Genomic DNA, 14264 nt, shown 5'->3' with positions numbered 1-14264 from the left:
CTAACCATTATACAATACTGCCTCATATCAGACCATAACCCTATTTAAAAAGCAAATGAGGGGGGCAGCTGGTGGCACAGTGGATAAAGCACCAGCCCTGGATTCAGGAGGACCTGAGTTCAAATCTGGCATCAAACACTTGACACTTATTAGCTGTGTGACCCTGGGCAAGTCACTTAACCCTCACTGCCCACAAAAAAAAAAAAAACAAATGAGGTTCACTGGGCATTGCTTTTTCATATTCAACTCATCTTGACTCTTCATGATCAATTCTCAAATGCTCACAAGCCATCTATTTAGTCATCTATTCCAGAATTTTTTCTGGGCTTTAGTTTTCAGAATATCTTCTTGCTCCCATTTTGAGCATTGCTATTTGCCTCACCTTGAGGCGACATGATTTCTCAGAGATGACCAGCCATAATTCTTCAATCGTGTCAGCAAGTTCTTTCTGTAGCTGGGCTGTGATTCATTTCGGCCAGGAGTCTGGAGCTCTTTTGAAGCAGAGAGATAGGTACTCTATTGTTAACTCCTTGACAGTCTTGGGCTTCAATTAATGATGGGCCTTCTTGTCATTTTCAGTTTGAAGCCTTTTGCTCCTTCAGATTTCACCTTGTTTTTATCCCCAATACAAGCTCAGTTTTCTATGTGCTTCCTTGGGCAATAAGAGAGTAGTTCTTTACACCTGGTATCCCTCAATTCCTGCTGGCTCAGTCTCACTGATTAGCTTCCACTGAATGAAATCTTCTCATTCTTCTCTCTGTCTCATAACAGGATTTTGTTTCCATACTTGCTAGTAGCTATTTGACTGGGATATCAGAGCATTTTCATTTCTTTTAGGAGACTCTGGGGCAGAGATTCTCAACCTAGGATCCCCAGACACCCAGAGGTCCATGGATTTCAAAGAGTACATTAACTTGAATGGGGAAAAATACATTACATGAACTGATGCTGAGGGAAGTGAGCAGAACCAGAAGAACATTGTACACAGTAACAGCGACATTGTGTGGTGATCAACTGTGATAGACCTAGTTCTTCTCAACAATACAATGATCCAAGAGGATTCCAGAAGACTCATAATGGAAAATGCTCTCCACATCCAGAAAAAGGAATTCTGTAGTCTAAAAGCAGATGGAAGCATACTATTTTCACTTTTTTGTTGTTTCTTCTTTCTTGTGGTTTTTCCCTTTTGTTCTGATTCTTTTTTTACATCATGACTAATATGGAAACAAAATACATTTTTATTTTCATTAACCTCTACCTGAAACTGGACATTTTCTTTAGTTATGAATGTAGGCAATAAACCACAGTAAATGTTAGTAATACCTGTGTGACTTTGTCACCATTAGAAGTCAAAGATATTTTCATATCGCATTGCAGTTGTTACAGATAACTTGAAATGTCATTCATTCTCATCATGTCTTTGAAATTACTATAGTTATTAGGGAGACCTGCCACTATATATGTGTGTGTGTGTATACATATATATGTATATATGTGTGTATATATGTACATATATGTGTGTGTACACATGTGCATATTATACATATATACACATATATGTGTATATCACAAGTTTATTTTTAAAATATTTTGATAGCTATTTCAATATTCTATTTGGGTAATCATATGTATTTCATTTTATGTATTTAAAAATATTCTAATGAGGGACCCATAGGTTTCATCTATGAAGGGGGTCCATGACACAAAGAAAATTAAGAACTCTAACACTTGAGATATTTCTTGTTAATCTGGTTGTTTTAACATTTAACTCTGGCATTAACCTATATAAATAGTAACTGTGAGAAGATCACTGTAATTTTAGTTCTTCCACTGCCTCCCCATGAGAATAGAGTGTACCTGAAGTCATAGCTCCCTTAGTCAGTTACCTCTTACACCCTAGTAATCCAGATGGAAGACATCATAGCCTTTCTCCCTCCCAGAATATACTTATTATAATACTTGTCTGTTGCTGCTACATTATAATTCAGATGACATTTTGCTAAATCTCTGGCTAAAAACTGCCCCCTTCTCTTTATTCTTACCACCACCTCCCAATATAAAAAAAAAAACTCCACAAAAAGCACAAAACACTTTGGGTTGAAATGTCTCATCTGTTTTCATCCTCAGTAGAATTATTTTTGAAGGTCTGAAGTGAATCAGTTCAGCTGTGTTTGTATTTTCTGGAGCATGAAAAATGGTGTTTCATTTATTAGTTGGGGAAGAGATGGGAACCAGATGCACAGCTTGGCTTTTCATATTGCAGGTGGAGTTGGCAGCATTGGCAGTTAGAGAAATGATCCCCAAGCTCTTGAGCTGAGTAAATTGGATCAGCATTACAGAGACAGAGCAAACTTGGAATATGGCGCCACCATCTTTATGGTTACATTTCTAATTGTACTACATTTGTTGGAAAAATGGCTTTTATTTTTTCATTGTTGGACTTTTCCTCCCTACTTTTTTCTTTTAAGTTCTCTGCCAGTTGGCTGGGATGGGCAGGATCTCTCTAAACTGGTGGGGGTTCTGCCTTTAGTTTCATAGCAGGCAAGAGATATATTTTTGACATTTAGTCACCTTGCTTTTGCATTCTTCCATCTGGCTATTTCCTGCTGTCTCTTAGTCCCCTTCACTTTGTTTCTTTGAGAGCCAGAGGTATCATTTTTTTTTGGCCAGGAAAATACGCGTAAATTATTTTTGAGTGGCACTGAAAAACCCCATGAATTGCTTTTTGGCATAAAGATGGGAGAGCTTTCAAAGTTAGCAGTAGGATACTTTCCTATGTAATGTCTAAGGGATTGGAATTGCTAATAGCTGTGAACAAATTTTGTGCCTTTTGGGTATATCATTATCCATTTGCTGCACTGAACTGCATGAGCAGGCATATTTGCAAAGCCCCTATTTACAGAATTCATAGAATTTCATCCAAACCTACCACCTAGAAGATGATAAAGCAAAAAGGGGTAATTCTAGTGTTCTATTCTGTCTCCCTATAGTATGGTTATCTTTTCTCAATAAAAGATCAAATTTACTCTCCAGTTAAACTCAGCAGATACTAATATCATAGGATCATACATTTAGAACCCAAAGGGACTTTAGTAAAATCCCTTCATTTTATAAATGAGGAAACTGAGACCTGGAAATATGAAGTGATTTGCCCAAAGGCATTAAGGAAGTAAATTGCAAGGATGGGAATTAATCCTGGATTTTCTGCCCTCCAAATCCAACTGCCTTTCTACTATACTGCATTGCTTCCCCAAATATTGTCCCTATTTTTGCAGAAGGGCAAACTGAGGCTCATAAAGATTAAATTCTGTTGCCTATGGCCATAAAGCCAGCAAATGGCAGAGGTGGGATTAAACCTTTATCTTCTTGATACCAAATCCAGGAATGTTAAATGTAGCCACTATACCACACTGTAGTACTAGATTTCCAAGATTATTTGTCAACATTTTTTTTTGTCATGGCCTATTATGGGATAAACAGGTAAAGACTCAGGAACCAAAAGCCATATTTCCTAAATGGTTTGTTGAAGTCTTTTTTAGTACTCCATTTACTTTCTTATAAGTACCTCCCCTTCCCCATACAATCCAGAACTTCAGTATTCTTCCTCTTTTGAAAATAAAACTTATTTCAAAGATGACTTCTTATTTATCAGTCTTCTTATCATGGCTTCCTTATGCTGCCATTGAATGACTTAAAATATTCTTTCTTATTGGTGCTATCCAAAAGGTTCAAAACACTGTATTCTCTCTGTATCTCACAACTCATCAAAAGACAAATCAGAGGCAGTAAGTTTCCAGGATGTGATTTCATTTGTCCCAAAGGACAAACTGTTCTTAGAATTAGAGGGTATCTCAGTATATGCACAGAATTTGCATTCCATGACATGCAGATCGAACCAAAATGCCACAACCAGCAATAGGTCACTTTACTTGAAAAACTTTTATTGAAAAAATACTTGGACACTCTCCCACTTGTGCAAGGACACTGCAGATAGGATCTTTGAAGCCAGAAGAGTGTTTTGTGAGGTACTGGGAACTAGCTTACCTTCTTTTTTAACCTAGCAAATATTGCTTTCCTAAATACTGTTACTAGTGTGCCTGTCAGGAATTTCGTCAGTTGATAGACTTGCTTTCTTGAAATGTGCTTTTAGCCTTCAGAAACAGGATAAAACCTATCCCCTTCAAAGCTTTTTGCAATGAGAATTGCTTTTTAACTAGTCTAAATATAAGACAGTAAGTACATCCTCTCAGTTTTCAAATCCTGACCTACACACAGTGATAAGGGGAGTAACATTTCTCATCATTTTTTTCATGATGCTGCCCCCTTTTAGCCCCTCTCTCATCCTACAATTCTTTTTGATTCCCTCAAGCTATGATTCTATGAAATATTTGGAAGGCTTGCTTTCCTTTCAGTTTTCATGTCTTCTCTCACCTCCAAGTGCTGGTCTTTCAGGAAGTAGAGAAAGGAAAGCTTATGCATCAGGTTACAAGAAAGGATTAGAGAAAGTCTCAATTTCTAGGAGCATAATTATGGGTCTTCAGTAGGGATTAGTATGTTCTGCAATTATGCAGATGATTTTCAACAGGAATACAAGATACTTCACCTCACAAGTGAAACCTGTAGCTATCTTTAATATGGTAATGTCTGATGGTGTTACTACAATTGCCAAAATTTGGAATTTTGGTCTGCGAATGAAAGATAAAAATGGCTTGCTATAAGGGCATGTTAGATTGAAATAGAGCTCTACCATTGCTCAGTTTAGCTGGTATAATATAATCATAACTTATTTTTCCCATATCTATGCTTGGTACATCCTTGATTGGATGGAAGGTTAATAAATACCTACAAAGCACTCTCCTCATTCCTCCTCCCCTGCCAAGCTCCCCCCTCCAAATGTGGATTTCTAGGAGTTCAACATCAACACCATGGATAATAGAAATAGTTACCAGGAATCCCCAGTCTCCATAGAAGAAAAATTTTATGGTGGGGGTATATAAGATGTGACATATTGCCATTGGTTGGGGGAAGGGAAGAATCAACCAGGGCACCACTCATCAATTGATTTTCCTCCCAGCCCAATTTCTGATATCATAGACACACCAAGATATCAAGGTCTTACATCAGAGATTCCCAACTCTTTTTGTGTGTCAGGGACTTCTTTATTAGTCTAGTGAAGCCTATGGATCCCCTTTCCAGAATAATGGCTTATTACCGATTTTCATAATTGAGGGAAATTGTAAATTTCAGTTAGAGGTTAATAAAAATAAACATGGAATTTTTTGCCCATCCAAATTCATGCTATCCCTAAACGCTATCTGTAGATACAGGTTAAGAATCCTTCTTAGATGACATGCTCTTTATAACTGTGAAGAAGTCTTTATTCCAACTTGATGGAGTTGTAGGAAATTTGTCCCTGAAGTATCAGCCATACTCTTGGTGGCCCTTTAAAAAAGCAGGACCTACTAGCTAGGGAATCCTGAGTAAGTCAGGTGAGACTCTGTTGACAAAAACAAACAAACAAATAAAAAAAACAAAGAACACCTGAGATTGAAGAGGGTCCCACCCCTTGAGAGGAGTCTGGTTGTGGATGAAGAGATTTTCCTCTCCTTTTTCCCATCCACCACACCTGGAACTTGGCAGTAGTTTCCCCCACCCCTTACTACATCAACAACATCTCGAGCACAATAAATAGCATAAAATATCATCCAAGACATATATGGCAGAGAACAAAAGTGACCGACATAGAATCAGAAGACCTAGCTTCAATTCCCAACTATGCACGTCATTCTTACATGACCTTGGACAAGTTGTGACTTCATCTCCCCCTAGGCCTCAGTTCATTCATCTGTAAAATGAAGAGTTTGAACTAAATGATTTTTGTCATTCTTACTAGTCCCGGGATTCTGTGGTTCTAAAATTCTGGGGACAATTTAGGCAGAATGCACAAAAAGCCAAGCAGTTGGACATAGCCCTTAACTGGGTTGCAAAAGTTAATAAAGCATACATTTATTGCAGCTCATGTCCCCAATCCAACTAATCTGTACATTAACCAGATGCTAATGTTAACTCCTGAAAAAATAGATAGAAATTAGCACTGTGGTTATCACTAAGTTGGGATGTTCAGAGAATAATGTTCTTTCCCCCTTCCAATTTCTCATTTCATTTTCCCCTTTTCCTTTAGTATCATCATTATTTGTGTACCAGCTTCCCTCCCTCCATTAAATTTGAAAGAAGGGTCACTGTTGCATTTGTTTCTTGTATCCACTGGCATCTGAACCTCTGTAGGTAAGCACTTTGAATATATTTGTTGAATTGAAGTGGAGACAGATTATTAGCAATACTTGAAAGGAGCCAGATCCCCTTCTGAAGTTGTTTTCATGAAGTTCTGGTTGTGACAAACAAGCCAGGATGAATAGTCCAGTTTTGTACTTGTGTTTTTGGTGTCACTGCTGCTTCCCCTAGTTTTCCCATTTTGCCAAAAGGTCCATTAAAAAAAAGGTTTGGTTACCCCAGCAAAAGAATCAGAAATAATTGAATTCAAATCCCATATCAGACACTACCTATATTTACCTTTTGTAGTCACTCAACCCTTTTGAACCTCAGTTTCCTTATCTGTATAATGGATGTAATCATAACACCTAATTCACAGTGCTTTTATAATTGTTGTAATCTCAAATTAGACAGTATATGTAAAGACCTTTGCAAACCTTAAAGCACTACATAAATGTCAGTTGTTTTATCAAGCAAGCTAATTCAGATGTCTAAGGAAAAAAATTTCAATTTAAGGTAACTGGAAATGAAGAAATTTCTTTGAGAAGACATCACAGTTTTATTAATGACAGTGAGGAAAGGAACTTTGCTGGCTAGAATTATGGAAACCTGGAGTTTGGGAATATTGTTCCTTGCACAACTTGCAAATGGGTGGATTTTGAGTTGCCTTACTTTGCTTTTGGAAGATTTAATCAGCATTTTTTGTCAAACAAGAGAAATGTCCTAGGTTCTGAGAAGACACCTTGTCAGTTTTGATAAATACAGTTAAGGTGATGTTAGGCCCCATGTGAAGAAGTGAGGTGAATACTTTTTTATGATTGGAATACAAAAAGACAGATTTACTCCAGGCTTTGCAAGTTATTTTCCCTCCATGATTCAGCAGGTATCGTGGTTGTAGATACAGGGTTATATGCAGGTACTCAGGGGAAGCCAAGCTGATTTAATGCATCTTTGCTTGTGGGCTGTAATTCATCTGAAGCAGTCAGAGTTACCATTTTAAGGATGGAGGAAGTACATACTTAAAGTCCCCTTCCTGTTTTCTTCTCTCCTAATATTCATGTATCCTTTCTCCTTTAGATTTTTAGCTTGCCTGAAAAAATATAAAACAAAACTATCTTCAGATTATCTTCTGCCTATTCAAAGTTTGCGAAAAGGGGGGCAGTGTCTCCTTCGTGCAACCCCAAAGCGTGCCAAATCTGGAGGCAGAAAGGAAACTAGAATAAAAGAAAAATGTAGTGGGAAGAATTTTGAGATACAGATGAGTCAGAGTTAAATATTAACCAAAACCATATAGTTGTTAAGAAAATCCATATTTTTTTTCTTGGAACAAAGGTAAAAATAATATTCAGCCAGTACAATTATTTTGTTAATTTTAAAATTTATTTAATTTTTAATTTATGAAATAAAATAAGCATTTCCATAATATAGTATAATAAAAAGATGATTACACATTAAACTATAAGTCTATTATGTGCAACTTTATATTCCTTTAAAATATATAATAAAGTTATGTAAATTTCTTTTTCCCCTTCCCCCCACCCTAGAAATGACTATCATTAGACATAGATATGTGTGTGTGTGTATATATATATATATATATTATATATATATGTAAAATTTTTCTATGCATACTTCTATTGATCAGTTCTTTATCTCAATGCAGATATGTCCTTTGAAGTTAATTTGGGCATTTATAATAGACAAAATGACTTAGTCACTTAAAGTTGTTCTTAAAATAATATTGCTGTTACTGTTTACAATGTTCTTTTGGTTCTACTCATTTTGTTCTTCATTGTTTCCTGCAAGTCTATCCATGTTTCTCTAAGATCATTAAGCTCATCATTTCTTATAGCACAGTAGTATTCCATCGTGATCATATACCATGCCTTATCCAGCCAGTCCCCAATTGATGGGCATCCCCGCAATTTCCAATTCTTTGCCACTACAAAGAGAGCTGGTATAAATATTTTAGAACATGTAGGTTCTTTTCCTTCTCCCCTGATCATCTTTGGAAATAGTAGTAGTGGTATTGTTACACTCCCTATATGTAGGACAAACATCCTGGGATGATTCTACCTGTTCTGCAGGAACAATTCTATAACACTTAACTGAGAATACATTCAGCCAAAGTCACATCTATAGCTATTCCCTTACCCTCATCCAACCTTTGTTTACTGGCTCCTGCAAACAAAGGCCAGGCTTAGATTGTGACTAGTGTGGTTACTGTTTTTGGCTAAGCACTGTTAACCCTAGAATTTGGGGCCATCAGGTACATAAAAGTATCTCTGCTGAGTTCTCTGTTGCTCAATTTAGTGCAGTCTAACATTCTTCCATTCATTCCTCGAGAGTAACCCAATGTCTTAGAAGTAAGACAGTCTTAGTAAGTTCTTAGGGGTGGGGATAGAGGGAGATCTCAAGAATATAGCTGTCTTGCCAGAGACTCAGAAAATCCATCCTATGATGGTTGAATGTTTGAAGCCTAAATGGAAAAGCTCTTGTGTTTAATGGTAGTCAGAATTGAGGGGCATTCTTTTAGGGTGCCTGACCTCTAAGTTGACAGCCTGGGCAAAGATAGGGCCTGAGATGACCATATGCTAGAATCTGGTAGTTGTCTTGGCCTCCAGCTGCCCAGTATCAGGAGTACTCTAGAGGGAGAAGGGTACTCCCTGACTCGGGCATGCTCCTGCATGTTAGCTACACCAGGCATCAGCAGAGGCTGATCTGATTGGAACCAAGGCTAGGGACTTACTGAAGACTTAATCTGTCACCAGTTTGGAATTTTGGATAGTTTCCTTCCAATCTTCATTCATTCAGCAAACTTTTATTGAATACCCAGTTTCCCTAGACCACATATTTTGTCACTTAATGATATACTGAGTTGTTCTGTCCTCTAAATGTTTTGTACATCTGTGTCTTGTCTCCCCAGTGAGTTTAGGGAGCTCTTTGAGGTCAGAGACTATGTCATATTTTGTAGTCTCCACGGTGCCTAGCAGTGTGCTAACCAGATAATAGATCTTTAGTAAGTACTTTGATCTCTGATACCCTCTAAGTGGCCCACTGTAATGGTATGCCAGAAACAGAGTTTAATTATCAGGAGACAGTTCTAAATTCTGGCTCCCTACCAAAAGGAGATTAAAATTCTAGCTATTTCAAATGGATATGGAACAGCTTTGGAGACAAGGCAAATAAGTTCTTAGTTGTAGTGCTCTTTTACTAATGAATTCAAGGTCGAATTTGCTTCCAGAACCATTTAGTCACAATCTAGAAATCAATCCATAGAGCTAAAGTTAGGGGTAATGCACAGAACAAGTATACAAGTTGGGTTCATCCAAAGAGACGAAAAAAAGTAGAAATTTCTTGTAGGACACTTGCAGTTGCTGCAGAAAGTGAGTCTAAAATCATGAGGAGTGTTTCTCCAAGTCATAAAATGTCCTTCAGTGACAGGGATGAATTATTTTACTAGTCCTTATGACTTTTCCATTCATTTACTGAGGTGCCAAGTATAAGCAAAACAGCTTAGAAGCTCTATGCAATGTATTCATTTATTAAATATACCTAGCATTTATATAGCACTTTTTGGTTTGCAAAACACTTTTCATATTTTCTCCTCACATTTGATCTTCACAACTCTATGAGGTAGATGCTATTAAAGATAATTTTACATATGAGGAAACTGAGTCACAGAGAGGTTTAGTGACTTGCCCAGGGTCACATAGCTAGTGTGTTAAGCCAGCTTTGAACTCAGGTCTGCCAGACTCCAAGTCCTACATTTTAAACACGGCCATCTATTGGCCTAACTTAAGTAAGCAAATGCATTTTTTAAAAATTAATTTTAATTTATTTTTTTAATTCAAAAAGATTTTTAAAATATATATTTCAAATTATATTTCATTTTTTACTATAAAGAAATGAGAAGTACCTTCAGACAATAAGAATATTGCCAGGTAAATGATATGGCCACATTTTGGATCTGTTCTCATTCTTTTAGGACTTTGGGGTGTTTCTTATATCAGTATAACCTGAGTTATTTATGGGTACAGTAATCAGCTTAAAGATGAAGGGTGGTGGCAAAGAATTGGAAATTGAGGGAATACTCATCAATTGGAAAATGGGTGAACAAGTTGTGGTATATGAATATAATGGAATACTATTGTGCTGTAAGAAATGATAAGCAGGCAGATTTCAGACAAAAACTGGAAAGACTTAAGTGGACTGATGCTGAGTGAAGTAAGCAGAACCAGGAGAACATTATACACAGTAACCGCAACATTGTATGCTGATCAACTGTGATAGTGGCTCTTCTTAGCAGTGCAATAACCCAAGACAATTCCAAAGAACTCATGATGGAAAATGTTTTCCACACCAAAAAAGGAACCATGGATTCTGAATGCAGATTGAACCATACTGTTTCTGCTTTGTTGTTGTTGTTTTTCTCTTTTTCAAGGTTTTCCCTTTTGTTCTGATTCTTCTTTCACAACACGACTAATGCAGATGTGTGTTTAATGTGTTTGTACATATATATCCTATATCAGACTGCTTTATGTCTTAGGAGGGGGGGGAGAAGGTAGAGAGGGGAGAAAAAATTTGGAACTAAAAATCTTATGAAAATAAATGTTGGAAACTATTTTTACATGTAACTGGAAAATAATAAAATCCTTTTATGATTAAAAAAAAGAAAAAAAGATGAAGGGTGGTATATTATATAGAAGACTGGCCTAGGAGTCAGGAAAACCAGGATTCAAGTCCTTCTTCAGATACATATCAAGTATAGCACCATGGGCATAATTTATCAGTGCCCCCAGACAAGTCTCAGATACTACTGGTTGTAGACCTCTGTGATCTGAATAGGTAGAAGGAGCTTCTCTACCGGGAGTTTCTCAGGCTAAAGACAAGAAAGAAAAATCACCTGGAAAAGTGACTGTGACCTTGAAGAGTCTTTGACATATCTGAAGGGGAAGGGTGTACCTTTCTCCCTTCTTTGAAAGGAAAGGTAAAATTTCTAAACCAAGAAAGGGGTTACAGTATAATAAAATGTACTGGAAGCCCTTGAAATGAGAGTTTTCACAGCTCTTGATTTCAGGTGTTTTCCATAACTTTTGCCAGCTCAAACAGCCCATTACAGGAGAAACCCTCATAAACATTTCCCTCCACAATTCCCCTTGCCCAATACCCAAGGAATTCTCTTTAGATTTCAGCTAGGGGCCCCACTAGGCACTAATCCCCTTTGTTAACACCTCTTAGCCTGGTCTCTAATTGAGCTTGTTTTTCTACCTACCACAGGTATAACCAGTACTCACAACTTACCTGTTCCCTATGTTTTCTAGAAATTACACGACCAATTTTATTGTCATCCTTCTTTTTGAGATTTTGTTGTTCTTCTGTTATTTCAGTCATGCCCAACTCTTCATGTCCCCATTGGGGTTTACTTGGCAGATTTATTGGAGTGGTTTGCCATTTCCTTTTCCATCTCATTTTACAAATTAAGAACTGAGGGTTGGGTGACTTGCCCAGGGTCATACAGCTGGATTTAAAGGATTTGAGGCTAGATTTTAACTCAAAAAGATGAGTCTTCCTGACTCCAGGCCCAACACTGTATCAACTGTGCCATCTAGCTCCCCACCCTTCCCATAGCAGGTGCTTAATAAATATGTGTTGTTTTTGTTTTCAGCTATATCTTGGTCAAAGGCATAGATTATGTTTAAGCTCTATTCATTAGACAGTAGGTCCCTCCCTGTGAATGGGGAGTGTGCCCTATGTATCATAAATACAGAGAACTTCAACATAAATAATGCACTTTCCCACAGTACCTTTCTGCTCAACCAGAGCAGGTTATTTAGATGAATTCTCAGCAATTTTGGAAACAGTCAGTATATAGGTTTTTTAAGGTGTGCATCATAATAAATTTTCATTTTCATAGGATATTTTGATTAATGCTTCCCCAGCTATGAAAAGCTCCAGAGATAAATTTGGTTTGATGCTGCCAAAGCATGACACTTATAATCTAATGCTGGATGTAATTACCTAGACTAAAGGAAGCCAAAAACACAAAATACATTTATAAAAGTGGAAGCAGGCTGCTGCTCATTGCAAAATTTGGCCAAGTTTCTTCTATTCTGTCCTTTCTGCAAGGTCCCACTGAATCCTAACTGTTCTGTAAGTAGTTCAACTGGTAGCTATTTCACAAGAGTAGCTCACAAAAATTAACCTTGGACAAGCGATTAAGCAGGGAAGTTTCTTCTCAAAGCTTGAGTGACAGGTCTAATCATATCCTTTCCACCAAAGCAGAATGGACCTGAGCCTATCTGTGTACACAGTGCCTCTTGGTACTCAACAGTACAAAACTGAGACAGATAAGACTGGCTCAGAGAAGTTTAAAAAGCCTCTTGCTTCTTTTAGAAGAGAAAAGCTGGTGAAGTCAAGATGACAGTAGACTATCTCAGGATATTCCATTTCTTGCTTCATTGTCAAGAAAGCTCTTTACCTACTTATTTATTTTTCATACTGTGTATTGGGGCAGCTAGGTAGCAAAGTGGATGAGAGTCCTGGGCCTGGAATCAGGAAGACTCATCTCTGAGTTCAAATCTGCGTTCAGATACTTACTAGCTGTGTGACCCTGAGCAAGTCACTTACCTCTGTTTGGCTCAGTTTTCTCATCTGTAAAATGAGTTCGAAAAGGAAATGACAAAATCACTCTAGTGTCTTTCCTAAGAAAACCCCCAATGGGGTCAAAAAGAGTCAGACATGCCTGAAAAACAGCTTAATAACAACAACTGTATATAGTCCCTTCCATCCTGCAGAGATCAATTTTTTAGTAACTCATTTTTCACACTCTAAACTCTTCTCAAGAAACAAGGAAGGAATAGAAAAAAGAGGGATGGGGGGGTGCAGCTAGGTGGCACAGTGGATAAAGCACTGGCCCTGGATTCAGGAGGACCTGAGGTCAAATCCGGTCTCAGACACTTGACACTTACTAGCTGTGTGACCCTGGGCAAGTCACTTAACCCTCATTGCCCCACCAAAACAAAAAAAAAAAAGGAAAAAAGAGGGATGCAGCTACTTTTCATTAGAAGCACACAAAATTGTGTTCTCTTGAGGGCTAAGATCTGGTAATATTGAAAATAACTCATATTTATGCTTTATAATTTTAAAAGTGCTATACATGAAATCACCCTATTATCCTCATTTTATTGATGAGGTAACTAAGGTTAAGGAGTCAAGGGACTTGACCAATATCAAACACCTATGAAGGAACAATCTTGTGATTCTGTGCCTACTTTTTTTCCCACTTACCATCCTTACTACCTTACTAGAATCTCTATTAGACCTGGTTGGCCTATGACCTGAGTTGGTCAGTTTAGGAGAGAAGAAATAACCTGCTGATAAGAAGGGGGTGGGTCTTTTTCCTTGCCTGGAATATGTGTTTTCCTTTTTGGCAAGCAGTGTGCTTTTCACAGAATATACACAAATTTACTTCCACCAGGAGATTTTTCCGTACTTAACCCCACCCTACTCCACTCCATCTTAACAAACAACTCCATGTTCTTTTAGTTCTTACATACTCTATTTTTGTTAATTAGATTTTCCTGTCACATGAGCCATTCTCACATTTGATATAAGGACGTTCTTTTGTAGATACTCTGAATGGGGGATACTCATTGGAAGTATCAGAAGCCACAGATGATAAACCTATTTTACCTATAAATATAGTTCTTTGGCATAGACCCGAAGGACAGAATTATAGTGAGGTTTTCTGTGCATTATTAATAGGTTGGCTTGGCTTTGTTTGTTTTTGCACTTTTCTTTGAAACTGTTCTTTTCTTTTTCTAGGGTGAATGCTATGTAATCATAGAATCAAAGACATTTACAACTGGCATGGACTTTATCTAGATTTCAAAGACTTTGATAATAGCAATTATAATTTCTCTTTTTTGCCCCCATCCTTTCTTCCCAATTGCCAATATATTATACACTCAGAGAATACTCTTTGCTCATTA

General features: G+C 37.4%; 1 protein-coding gene across 4 annotated transcripts in view; it reads left to right on the top strand.

The window, feature by feature from the left end:
• The window catches only part of LYPD6B (LY6/PLAUR domain containing 6B), a 244652-nt gene that overhangs the window by 193341 nt on the left and 37047 nt on the right, over nt 1–14264 (top strand). For 2 of the 4 annotated variants that reach the window (XM_043995442.1, XM_043995443.1), the window contains one exon: nt 6182–6285. The exons of the other annotated variants lie outside the window; for them this stretch is intronic. The gene's annotated coding sequence lies outside the window, so the exon portion shown is untranslated. The remainder of the gene's footprint in view (nt 1–6181; nt 6286–14264) is intronic. 4 annotated transcript variants of the gene reach the window in all.

Source organism: Dromiciops gliroides, chromosome 3, assembly GCF_019393635.1.
Source record: "Dromiciops gliroides isolate mDroGli1 chromosome 3, mDroGli1.pri, whole genome shotgun sequence".
NCBI classification, from domain to species: domain Eukaryota; kingdom Metazoa; phylum Chordata; class Mammalia; order Microbiotheria; family Microbiotheriidae; genus Dromiciops; species Dromiciops gliroides.
This window is presented reverse-complemented; position numbering and strand designations above follow the sequence as displayed.